The sequence below is a fragment of the Oryctolagus cuniculus genome, chromosome 2 (genome assembly GCF_964237555.1).
Source record: "Oryctolagus cuniculus chromosome 2, mOryCun1.1, whole genome shotgun sequence".
NCBI lineage: Eukaryota > Metazoa > Chordata > Mammalia > Lagomorpha > Leporidae > Oryctolagus > Oryctolagus cuniculus.
The window spans coordinates 42,071,822-42,083,376 of record NC_091433.1 but is presented as its reverse complement, the minus strand read 5'-3'; the positions used below and the strand labels follow the sequence as shown (position 1 = coordinate 42,083,376).

The 11,555-nt window shown below is 47.2% G+C and overlaps 1 long non-coding RNA gene across 1 annotated transcript in view; it reads right to left on the bottom strand.

Moving 5' to 3' along the window:
* Positions 1-3,896: 3,896 nt before the first annotated feature.
* Positions 3,897-11,555, bottom strand: part of LOC138848444 (uncharacterized) — a 31,421-nt gene continuing 23,762 nt past the window's right edge. The window contains exons 3-5 of the long non-coding RNA XR_011386231.1: positions 5,054-5,140; positions 4,286-4,348; positions 3,897-3,965 (exon numbers count right to left, since the gene is read on the bottom strand). This is a non-coding gene — a long non-coding RNA (uncharacterized lncRNA). The remainder of the gene's footprint in view (positions 3,966-4,285; positions 4,349-5,053; positions 5,141-11,555) is intronic.

The following is an 11,555-nucleotide window of genomic DNA, read 5'->3' as shown; positions in this document are numbered from 1 at the left end:
GGATGTTTTACATATATAAGCCCCTAGCATGAGAAAGTAGTGGAAATCTGGATATATTCGTGGGAGTTTCTTACCTTTTCTTTCCAATAAACTTTGCTAAAATTGCCTTCTGGTGTCTTCACCTGCCTCATCCATACAGCAAGTTCCTGGGGTTCACCTCACCTGTGACCCTGTCACCATGTGGGAGACCATGATGTGTCGCTCCCCCATTTGCGGAGGAATGACAATGGACCCTGCGCTGTTCTCTCTGCCCGGCCCTTCCCGGGTTAGCTGCCGTTCCCTCACTCGCGGAGGAACGACGCCATCCCGGGTTAGCTGCCGGCCCTTCCCGGGTTTGCTGCCGGCCCCCCGCCTCCACCGAGGGGCGTTTCCCCGCTTCCACGGAGGAAGCAGCACACCACCGGCCGGCTCTCTCAGGGGTTGCTCAGATGTTCCTCAGATGTTCCTGGTGCATGTTTTTTCTCTCCTCCTTTATAGTCCTCTTCCACCAATCCCAACTCTCCTGGCGTTCTCTCCCCACACGCGGAGCACGCTGCTCTCCTCCAATCAGGAGCAGGATCAGCTCCCGCAGCTTATTAGTTGAATCGGTGAGGCAGCTGTGTAGAAGCTGTTCACTCCCTCTCAGCGCCATATGATGGGAGATCAGACGCATAGAATTAGTCCTAGCAGTTCCAGTAATTTGGTCTAGTCTCGGTTGCTCCCCACAATGATGGAGTTCCCAACTCCTGGCTTTGGCCTGGCCCAGACTGGGATGTTGAGACCACTGGGGTAGTGAGCCAGCAGATGGAAGACCTGTCTGTCTCTTCTCTTTCTGTCACTCTGCCTTTCAAATAAACAAATCTTTTTAAAATTTTCAGGTGACAGATCATGTGATTAGGAGCACTTCCCAAACTTGTTCAAGGCATCAGGAAGGACAGGTTGTAGGTGAAGGGACCTGCTACAAACAAACATTGGCTTTTACATCTGGTCTGCCATCTTTAAAAGTAAATCTTGGCTAGTGCCGCAGCTCAATAGGCTAATCCTCCGCCTGCGGCACCGGCACACTGGGTTCTAGTCCTGGTCGGGGTGCCGGATTCTGTCCCAGTTGCCCCTCTTTCAGGCCCACTCTCTGCTGTGGCCCGGGAGTGCAGAGGAGGATGGCCCAAGTTCTTGGGCCCTGCACCCAGATGGGAGACCAAGAGAGGCACCTGTCTCCTGGCTTTGGATCAGCACGGTGCGCCAGCCACAGCACAACAGCCGCGGTGGCCATTGGAGGGTGAACCAACGGCAAAAAGGAAGACCTTTCTCTCTCTCTCTCTCTCTCTCACTGTCCACTCTGCCTATCAAAAAAAAAAAAAGTAAATCTCGAAGGGCAAGCATTTGGCACAGCAGGTAAGATGCCTTTGAGGATGCCCTTATCCCATATCTGAGTGCCTGGGATGGAGCCCTAGCTCTGCTTTCAAGTCTGGCTTCCTGCTGATATATACCCTGAGAGGCAGCCCTAATGGCTCAAGTACTTGGGTCCCTGCTACCCATGGAGGAGACCCAGATTGAATCCGAGGCTGCTAGCTTCAGCCTGGCCCAGGCTCTGCCATGTGAGTATTTGGAGAGTGAACCAGCAGATGGAAGATCTCTCTCTCTCTCTGTGTTTTCTCTTCTCAAAAATACAAGAAATTTAAAATACATTTTTCAAAAAAATACAATTTTAAAGTAAATCTTGGACCCCATTTCATAATACATCTTTTGAACTTGGACATACCTTCCCTAAAAACCTCCCGAGAACATTGACAGTCCAAGAAGTCACCCTGTCTATCCTGTAGTGTCACACACTTGCTGACATTCTTCAGCACATGCATTCCCTTACTGGAGGACCAAAAGCTGAGTCCCTAGGCCTGCTCTGCAGACCATCCTTACAAACATGCACGAGCAGCTACTCCCTAGCTCCCACTCACCTTGCCATTTGCACCCTAGGTTTGTGTTACGAGAGAAAGCTGTCACTTTGGATGTCTTTAGGTCTTCCATCCTTTTCTTAATGCAAAGGAGAAGTTGATAATAACCTGCCCCCCCCCCCATACACACTGCTCCCTCTAGCCCCAGCCACGGCCTTAGAGTCCTCCAAATGACCTTGGACTTGCCCTGTCTGGATGGAAGCCACCTGTTCTGATTATTAAAGTGTTGTTTCTCAGCTCCAAACCCAGCCTTTCATAAATCACTTTGTGCGCTGTAGCTGGATTCTGCAAATACAATTTTCGTTTTGCCTGCTCACTTCCCTATTGAGTTCTGCCAGTAGAGGGCACTATAGAGACCACAAGCCTAGCTGAATTGTTCCACACTCCAGCTTCTACCCACATGCCCAGAATCAGCCTCATCTTACCCTCCGAGCGGTGCCAGCACCACCAGATACAGCCGGCCGTCTCAGGGATCTGCATTCCAGCCACAGAAGGCCTGGAATTTCTGGACTCTGGAAATCCCATTGTGTTGCTTTGGCTCCCACAGCACTAAGGGGCAGCTGCCACTTCCTGTAGTAATTATCTCTGGTTACATAAATGTTCCTTCCCTTTACTTCCTTGGCCTTCAAACACCGACTCCCTACATTGCTGTTCTAACAAACGGTGGTTTCTGTTTTCCCAGCCGGATTTTGACCAGTACAATAGGCTCCACCTCCTGCTGCCCACTCCCCTGTCCCCAGTAGCAGGGTCTTGCTATAACTCTACAAGGTAGAAGGAAGAGGGCAAGTGCAATGGTTAAGCTCAGGTGTCAGGGCCGGTGCTTATAGCACAGCAGGTTAACGCCCTGACCTGAAGCACTGGGATCCCATTTGGATGCCGGTTAGAGACCTGGCTGCTCCTCTTCCAATCCAGCTCTCTGCTATGGTCTGGGAAAGCAGTAGAGGATGACTCAAGTCCTTGGGCCTCTGTACCCACGTGGGAGACCCAGAGGAAGCTCCTGGCATCTGGCTCCAGATCAGTGCAGCTCCGGCCAGTGAGGACAATTGGGGAGTGAACCATTGGATAAAAGACCCCTCTCTCTCTCTCTCCTCTCTCTCTCTCCCTCTCTCTACCTCTCCTCTCTCTAACTCTGAATTTCAAATAAATAAATAATTCTTAAAAAAAAAAAAAAAAAGGTCAGGTGCCAGGCTGACTGGCTTAAAAGTTACGCAGAGTGGTAAAGCATATTTCTGGGTGTGTCTGAAAGGCTGTCTACATGGAGATGAGCATTTGAATCAGTGAAATCTGTCCTCACCCAAAATGGTAGGCACCATCCAACCAATGGAGGCCTCGTATTCAATAACTGTGGCTTCTCTTTCCATCTCCTTCCCATAACTGGCCATCATTAGTGGTGACTTGAGCAGAATAAGAAGTTCTCAAATTTCAGAGCCTACCAGAATCACTTGGGAACTGGTGAAGTATTCCATGACCTGGGATCCACTGAAGAAGTACAGAATCAGAATCACCAGGACCACAAGCTCTGATGGACATCAAGGACCAGGACCCCCGCCCATTCTCAAGTATTGAATAAGACATATGTCAGTCAGGGAAAAAACAATTTAGGAGCCAGCACTGTGGTTCAGTGGGTTAAGCTGTACACATGAATGTGGGTTCAAGTCCTGACTGTTCCACTTCCAATCCCCTGCTAATGTGCCTGGGAAAGCAGCATAAGATGCCCAAGTACTTGGACCCCTGTGCCATCCATGTGGGAGACCCAGATGGAGTTCCAGGCTCCTGGCTTTGGCCTGGCTCAACCTTGGCCATTGTGGCCATTTGATGAATGTACCAGCAGACAGAAGATCTCTGTCTCTTCCCTCTCTCTGTAACTCTGCCTTTCAAGTAAATACAATCCTTCTCCTTCTCCTTCTCCTTCTCCTTCTCCTTCTCCTTCTCCTTCTCCTTCTCCTTCTCCTTCTCCTTCTCCTTCTCCTTCTCCTTCTCCTTCTCCTTCTCCTTCTTCTTCTTCTTCTTCTTTTTAAATGAGAGAAAAATTTAGAGCTAGAAAGGAATTTGGTGAGTATTTATTCCAACTTCATCTTTTGCAGTTGACAAAACTGAATTCCGGGGAAGCCAAATGACTCCCTGGAGATCACCCAACCAGCTGCTGTGCACAGTGCATCCCTAAACCCTGCCCACACCAAGGCTGGATTTAGCCAGTAAGTCCTCCTTGGCCTTGTGCACTAGAAATATCTACTTTGAGACTGTATTTATCTACCCTTGCTGCTTATCCACAGATGGCTCCACCTTGAATGGAGATTGTACTTTGCACAAAAGGAGCCTCCCAATTCTTATGGCTAACTATTACCTGGTGTAATTACCTCTCACCCGCTGCTCTGTGTGATTATGATTCGTGACTCATCAACAGCTCGCCCGAGTACACTCTGAAAGGAGAGATACGGCTAAAGGTCATTGAGCAAATACCATACAATCTCACTTGATTGGTTTTGTGTCTGAGTAGCATAAGACATTTAGGTATGTACCTTTGGAAAGGATTATTTACTTTTTATAGCTTCAAATAAAGTTGGCTTTCAGAAATATAAAGTTGTCCCATTTTGCAAACACAGAGACAAAATTTTTATTTTACTTTTAAAAAGATTTACTTATTTTCATTTACTTGGAAGACAGACAAACAGAGCTCTCCCATCTTCTGGTTCTCTCCCCAAATGCCCACAACAGCCAAGGCTGAGCCAGGATGAAACTAGGAGCCCAGAACCCAACCCAAGTCTCCCCTGAGGGTGACCAGGACGCAGGTACTTGAGTCATCACTTGCTGTCTCTCAGGGTGCCCCTTCCAAAAGCTAGAATCAGAAGTAGAGCTGAGACTCAAACCCAGGTACTGTGATATGTGATGTTGGCATTACAAGCAGCATCTTAACCACTGCACCAAACACTTGCCCCACAGATTCAGAATTTTAAGTGCTCATTCACTTATTTTAGAATTATACTACATGAGCCTTGGATGAAAGATAGCCATTTGTGATTTCTGATAATTTTTTCTGAAGTTGAATTCCTAAAATCAAGTCAGTGTCTCAAGCTTAGATACAACTAACATGTCTTTTTCAGTGATCTGATATTGATGTATCCCACCTGCTATCATATGGATTTGGTTTGTCCTCCAAGGGCTCATCTGTTGAAAGCTTGGTCCTTAGGGTAGCATTGTCAAGGTGGTGGAACCTTGAAGAGAGTGGAAAGAGTTTAGGTCATTTAGGTCATCCCCCTTGGCAGAGATTAAGGTCATTCCTGTGGGACCCTGTTATTTCCTGCGAGAGTGGGGGTTATAAAGCAGTGAGCTGACCCCTCCCTTCTCTCTCTGATTTCCTGTCTTGGTATGTGACCCATCTTGGATGTGCCCTTGCCATGATGCCATCCACTATGAGGCCATCACCAGAGGCTGCACAGATGGAATTGTCTAACTTGGACTTTCAGCCTCCAAAACTGTTAGCTAAATAAGTTTCTTTTTTTACACATTATCCAGCCTCTGGTAATTTGTTAGAGCACCAGGAAATTGATGAATACATTATTTCAGACCTAGAGAGAAAAGGCAGTTTCTTCCGCAGTCTGTCTTTGGCCTATCTGCCTTAGAAAATTAATCTCTTGCTTGAACAACTGGAAGCTGGAAATGTTCTTCCTCCACAGAGAAACCTGAACAGGAAGTGGCTGGCCTCAGGGTCACAGTGAGAAATAATGGCTTGATGCTAGTACATTTCCCAAAGGCGGGGTTACTCAACCTCAAAAAAAAAAAAAAAAAAAAGTAAGAACTATCACCTGTCCAGGCTGAGTTGGTCTAAACGTAATCCAGGTGACCCCATCTCTTTTCATCAGCGTCCGTAAATGGAAAGGGGGCTCTAGTCTTTCTTGAAGCCATTTCGTTGCACAGAGAAACATCCCTCAGAGTGATACTGTTGTGACTGTGCAGGTAAAAGTTCGCAGGGCAGGTGTTGTGGCACAGTGGTTGGGCCGCCTCTTGGGACTCCCACACCCCATATCACAGTGCTCTTGATTCCAGCTCCCTCCTACTGCACACCAGGGAGGCTCCAGTACTTGGGTCTCTGCCACCACATGGGAGAATGGATGGAGTCCCTGGTTCCTGGCCTTGACCTGGATCAGACTGGGCTGTTGTGGGCATTTGGGCAGTGAACCAGTCGCCTTTCAAATAAATAAATGGGCCGGCGCCACAGCTCACTTGGCTAATCCTCTGCCTGTGGTGCTGGCACTCTGGGTTCTAGTCCCAGTTGGGGAGCCGGACTCTGTCCCGGTTGCTCCTCTTCCAGTCCAGCTCTCTGCTGTGGCCAGGGAGGGCAGTGGCGGATGGATGGCCCAAGTGCTTGGGCCCTGCACCTGCATGGGAGACCAGGAGGAAGCACCTGGCTCCTGGCTTCGGATCGGCGCAGCGTGCCAGGCGTGGTGACCATTTAGAGGGTGAACCAACAGAAGGAAGACCTTTCTCTCTGTCTCTCTCTCTCACTGTCTAACTCTGCCTGTCAAAAAACAAAAACAAAAGCAAAAACAAAAACACGGCCTGGGACCAGTGCTGTGGTGTAGCAGGTAAAGCCACCGCCTGCTGTGCCGGCATCCCGTATGGGTGCAAGTTTGAGTCCTGGCTGCTCCACTTCTGATCCAGCTCTCTACTATGGCCTGGGAAAGCAGTAGAAGTGGCCCAAGTCCTTGGGTCCCTGTACCCACATGGGAGACCTAGAAGCTTCAGGCTTCTGGCTTGGGATTAGCATAGTTCTAGTTGTTGTGACCATCTGTGGAGTGAACCAGTGGATGGAAGACCTCTCCCTCTCTCTCTCTCTCTCTGCCTCTGCTCTCTATAACTATGCTTTTCAAATAAATAAAAAAATATTTAAAGAAAATCTTGATTTGTGTGATATATTTTTCATTTAGATGATACTGTTGGGGGAGGGAAGTTTAGATTTTGTCTATTTATTTAAATCGCAAAGAGCAATATGGACAGACAGACAGAGCTCCATTCACTGATTCACTCCCCAAATGCTCATAACAGCTGAGGCTGGGGCCAAAGCTGGGTGGCTGGAATTCAATTTAGATCTTTGACATGAGTGACAGGGACCCATTTCCTTGAGCCGTGTTAGCAGGAAGCTGGAGTCAGAAGCCACAGCCCAGCATCAACCAGGTGTTCTGATGTGGGGTGTGAGCATCCTAACCAGCATCTTAATCACTCACATACCTGCCCCAATGTTGTATTTTATATGTCCTACTTTTTGCTTTTTTTCTTCAATCTAAAATCATGTGAGTTTTTTTAAAGATTTATATTTTTTTATTTTTTTGACAGGCAGAGTGGGCAGTGAGAGAGAGAGACAGAGAGAAAGGTCTTCCTTTGCCGTTGGTTCACCCTCCAATGGCCGCCGCGGCCAGTGCGCTGTGGCCGGCGCACCACGCTGATCCAATGGCAGGAGCCAGGTACTTTTCCTGGTCTTCCATGGGGTGCAGGGCCCAAGCACTTGGGCCATCCTCCACTGCACTCCCTGGCCACAGCAGAGAGCTGGCCTGCAAGAGGGGCAACCGGGACAGAATCCGGCGCCCCGACTGGGACTAGAACCCGGTGTGCCGGAGTCACAGAGAAAAGTAGAGACAGAGAGAGTGAGAGAGGTCTTCCATCTGCTGTTTCAATGCCCAAATGGCCACAATGGCTGGAGCTGAACCAATCCGAAGCCAAGAGCCAAGAGCTTCCTCTGGGTCTCCCACGTGGGCTCAGGGGCCCAAGGACTCACACCAAACTTTGCTCTTTCCCAGGCACACCAGCAGGGAGCTGGATGGGAGGTGGAGCAGCTGGAACCTGAACCGGTGCCCATATGGGATGGCGGTGCTGCAGGCTGGGGCTGAAACTGGCTGCGCCACGGCACCAGCCTCAAACATCATGATTTAAAATCCATTTATGGGGCAGCGCTGTGACCGTAGCAGGTAAAGCTGTTGCCTGCAGTGCCAGCATTCCATATGGGTATACGGTTCAGGTCCCTGATGCTCCACTTCCAATCCAGCTCTCTGCTATGGCCTAGGAAAGCAGTGGAAGATGGCCCAAGTCCTTAGGCCCTTGCACCCATGTGGGAGACCCAGAAGAAACTCCTGGCTCCTGGCTTCAGATCAGCACAACTCCAACCGTTGTGGTCATCTGGGGAGTGATCCAGTGGATGGAAGATCTCTCTCTCTCTGCCTCTGCCTCTGCCTCTCTGTAACTCAGCCTTTCAAATAAATAAATAAATCTTATTTTTAAAAATTTCATATATGCTGCTGGAAGTTATGTCCAATTCCTTGCTTCCTACTACAAAGTCCTCTGTGTTTTTCCTGCACCACACGACCCTGTCCCTGTGGTGCCTGGGTAACCAGGGCTCCAGCTCCCTGTCACACAGGCTGCAGTGACCATTGTGGACACTTCCCTCACGGCCTGCCCTGGAAAGTCCCCAGGATATGTGCTCAGCAGTGGAATTTCTGAGTCAGAGGGCACCTGCAGGCTTAAGCAATACCTTACTGCGTCCGGAGGAAATGCAGTTTTTATAGTTTTCTTTTTTGTGTTACTCATGTCAAAGTTGGCCATCAGTGAGGCTAGCTTCACGAAATAAATTGGATAGCTTGCTTTTTAGAAATATTCTGGAACATTATATATTGTACTGGAATGAATTGTGAGACTGTGGGTAGCTCAACTGATTGGAGCCACAGCCCATTTATATAGGCAATTCTCTGAAAATATTTTCAATTTCTTCCTTGACAATAAATTTAATGGTTCTCAATCTGATGTTGGCACATCAGCAGGGAGAATGAGGTCCAGGAGACATAACGATGTGTATGTTGGAAGCTTGTTGCACTGTGACTTCTGTGATACCTAAGGAGGAGTCTTTCTCCACACGGACGCTCAGGAACACTATCGCTGGCCTGGAAGTTATCAGCCTGCAAACACGTATGGTAGGAGCTTGTTCTTTCTATATCAGATTAGTCTGCCCTGGTCAAAGAGAAGGTCTTTTTAACGAGCTCAAATTTTTGCTTTTAAATTGAAATGATGTCATGGACTCGTTGGTATACATGGGAGAAATATGTATGTGTGTGTATATATATATTTTTTTTTCAAGTATTTCTCTTCCCCCAGGAAGCCAAGGCTAGCAAATTACTACTTATAAATCATGTGATGCTCTTGCAGTCTGAATCATTCTGACTACCCAGAGAACATTTTTTTCTTCCTTAATAATAGCCATTCCAAAATTGCACTGTATCACAAAGCTGCCCTTTGCTGAGCTGCTGTAGGAATGACTCGCTCGGGGAGTGCGTACCATGTTCCTCACCAATCACCGCAGCCAAGGTACTTGTTTCCAAAAAGGAAACTATCAGTAAAAATGACGTCAGAGAACATAAATAGCCTGCACTTAAAATAAACCCAGCAAGCCTACATTGAAACTTAGAGTTATGCAGAAGGTGACTCACATGTCTACTTAAAAGTTCTCAATTAGATTTATCAAGAAATTATTCTCCTTCCCAACCAGGAAATGTACCAGTAATTTTGTCAGTCACTGGGAGAATAAAGTTTCATTTTTTAAAAAAAAAATTTATTTATTTGAAAGGCAGAGTTACAGAGAGGCTGAGGCAGAGAGAGGCCTTCAATCTGCTGGTTCACTCCCCAGATGGCCACAATGGCCAGAGCTTGGCCCATCCAAAGCCAGGAGCCAGAAGCCTCTTCTGAGTCTCCCATGTGGGTGCAGGGACCCAAGGACTTGGGCCATCTTCTACTGCTTTCCCAGGCCATAGCAGAGAGCTGGATCGGAAGTGAAGCAGCCGGGTCTCAAACTGGCACCCTATGGGATGCCGGCACTGCAGGCGGTGACTTTACCCGCTACGCCACAGTCCCAGCCCCAAGTCTCCTCTGTAGATATTAATGTTATATCTCATACAGCTGGAATTCAACTGTTACATAAAAGAAAAGACATGACTGTTGTGTATTAGGCTCCAAAACGACCCAAAGACCAAAAATATCTTTCCCTGGTATTTACCGAGACTAATCTCAAATCCTGGATGTTGAGGAAACATTCAGAAGAAAATCTTGATATGAAAGCAACTTTATGATCCATATTCCTAGTTTTTTGTGGAAAAGCACAAGATCCATTTTCCAATTAAAAAAATATTTTATTTATTTGGAAGAGAAAGGAGGCTTTCACCTGCCAGTTACCCCCTGGGGCAGGGGGCAGAAGCCAGGGACTCAATCCAGGTGGCACTCAATTGTACAGGCAGCAGGGACCCAACTGCTTGAGCTGTCACTGCTGCCTCCCAAGATCACACTGGTAGGAAGCTGGAATCAGGAGCCAGAGCCAGGAACGGCCTAAGCACTCTGATATGGGACAAGGACATCTTAATCACTAGGGCAAACATCCGCCCCTGATCCAATTTTAGTTTGGTTGTGTCTGTCTTCTTGTGGCCATGGGTGTTTGTTGCTTTCATCTATTCCTTTATTCAACAAGCATCTACTGGTGTTTACTCTGCTGCAGATACAGCGGTGACCAATCACAGCCTGAGAACACAACCCCTGGCTCTTCCAGCTCTGCTTCATGGAGGAAGTGGACAGCACAGGGGCGGTCAGTGCTCCTGCAGCTGCTGCACAGATGCTGGGGATCGGAGTGGGAGGGGAGTCATAGCAGTGACAGCATTTAGGAGGCTCCTGCGGGGGACCAAGACAGAGAAATGGTGGCTTGGATGAGCCAGCGGTGGAGATGGAAAGCAGCAAACAGGTTTGGGATATAACGCGAGAGGGAGTTACCAAGCTGGATCGCAAACACATTGTGTTTTATTTTTTAACTTTTATTTAATGAATATAAATTTCCAAAGTACGGCTTATGGATTACAATGGCTTCCCCCCCATAACGCTCCTCCCACCCGCAACCCTCCCCTTTCCCACTCCCTCTCCCCTTCCATTCACATGAGGATTCATTTTCGATTCTCTTTATATACAGAAGATCAGTTTAGCATACATTAAGTAAAGATTTCAACAGTTTGCTCCCACACAGAAACATAAAGTGAAAAATAATAGATGATTTTTTAAATGATGATGAAATCAGATCAGATCTATTGTCATGTTTAATCCCAGTGAGAGTCAAGTTGGGAATTGATAATTTCTTCTTCTTCTTTTTTTTTTTTTTTTTTTACAGAAGATCAGTTTAGTATACATTAAGTAAAGATTTCAACAGTTTGCACCCCCATAGAAACACAAAGCGAAATATACTGTTTGAGTACTCCTTATAGCATTAAGTCTCAATGTACAGCACATTAAGGACAGAGATCCTACATAAGGAATAAGTGCACAGTGACTCCTGTTGTTGACTTTACCAATTGACACTCCTGTTTATGGCATCAGTAATATCCCTATGCACCAGTCATGAGTTTCCAAGGCTATAGAAGCCCCTTGAGTTCTCCAACTCTTATCTTGTTTAGACAAGGTCATAGTCAAAGTGGAGGTTCTCTCCTCCCTTCAGAGAAAGGTACCTCCTTCTTTGAAGACCTGTTCTTTCCACTGGGATCTCACTCACAGAGATCTTTCATTTAGGTTTTTTTTTTGTTTTTTTGTTTTTTTGTTTTTTTGCCAGAGTGTCTTGGC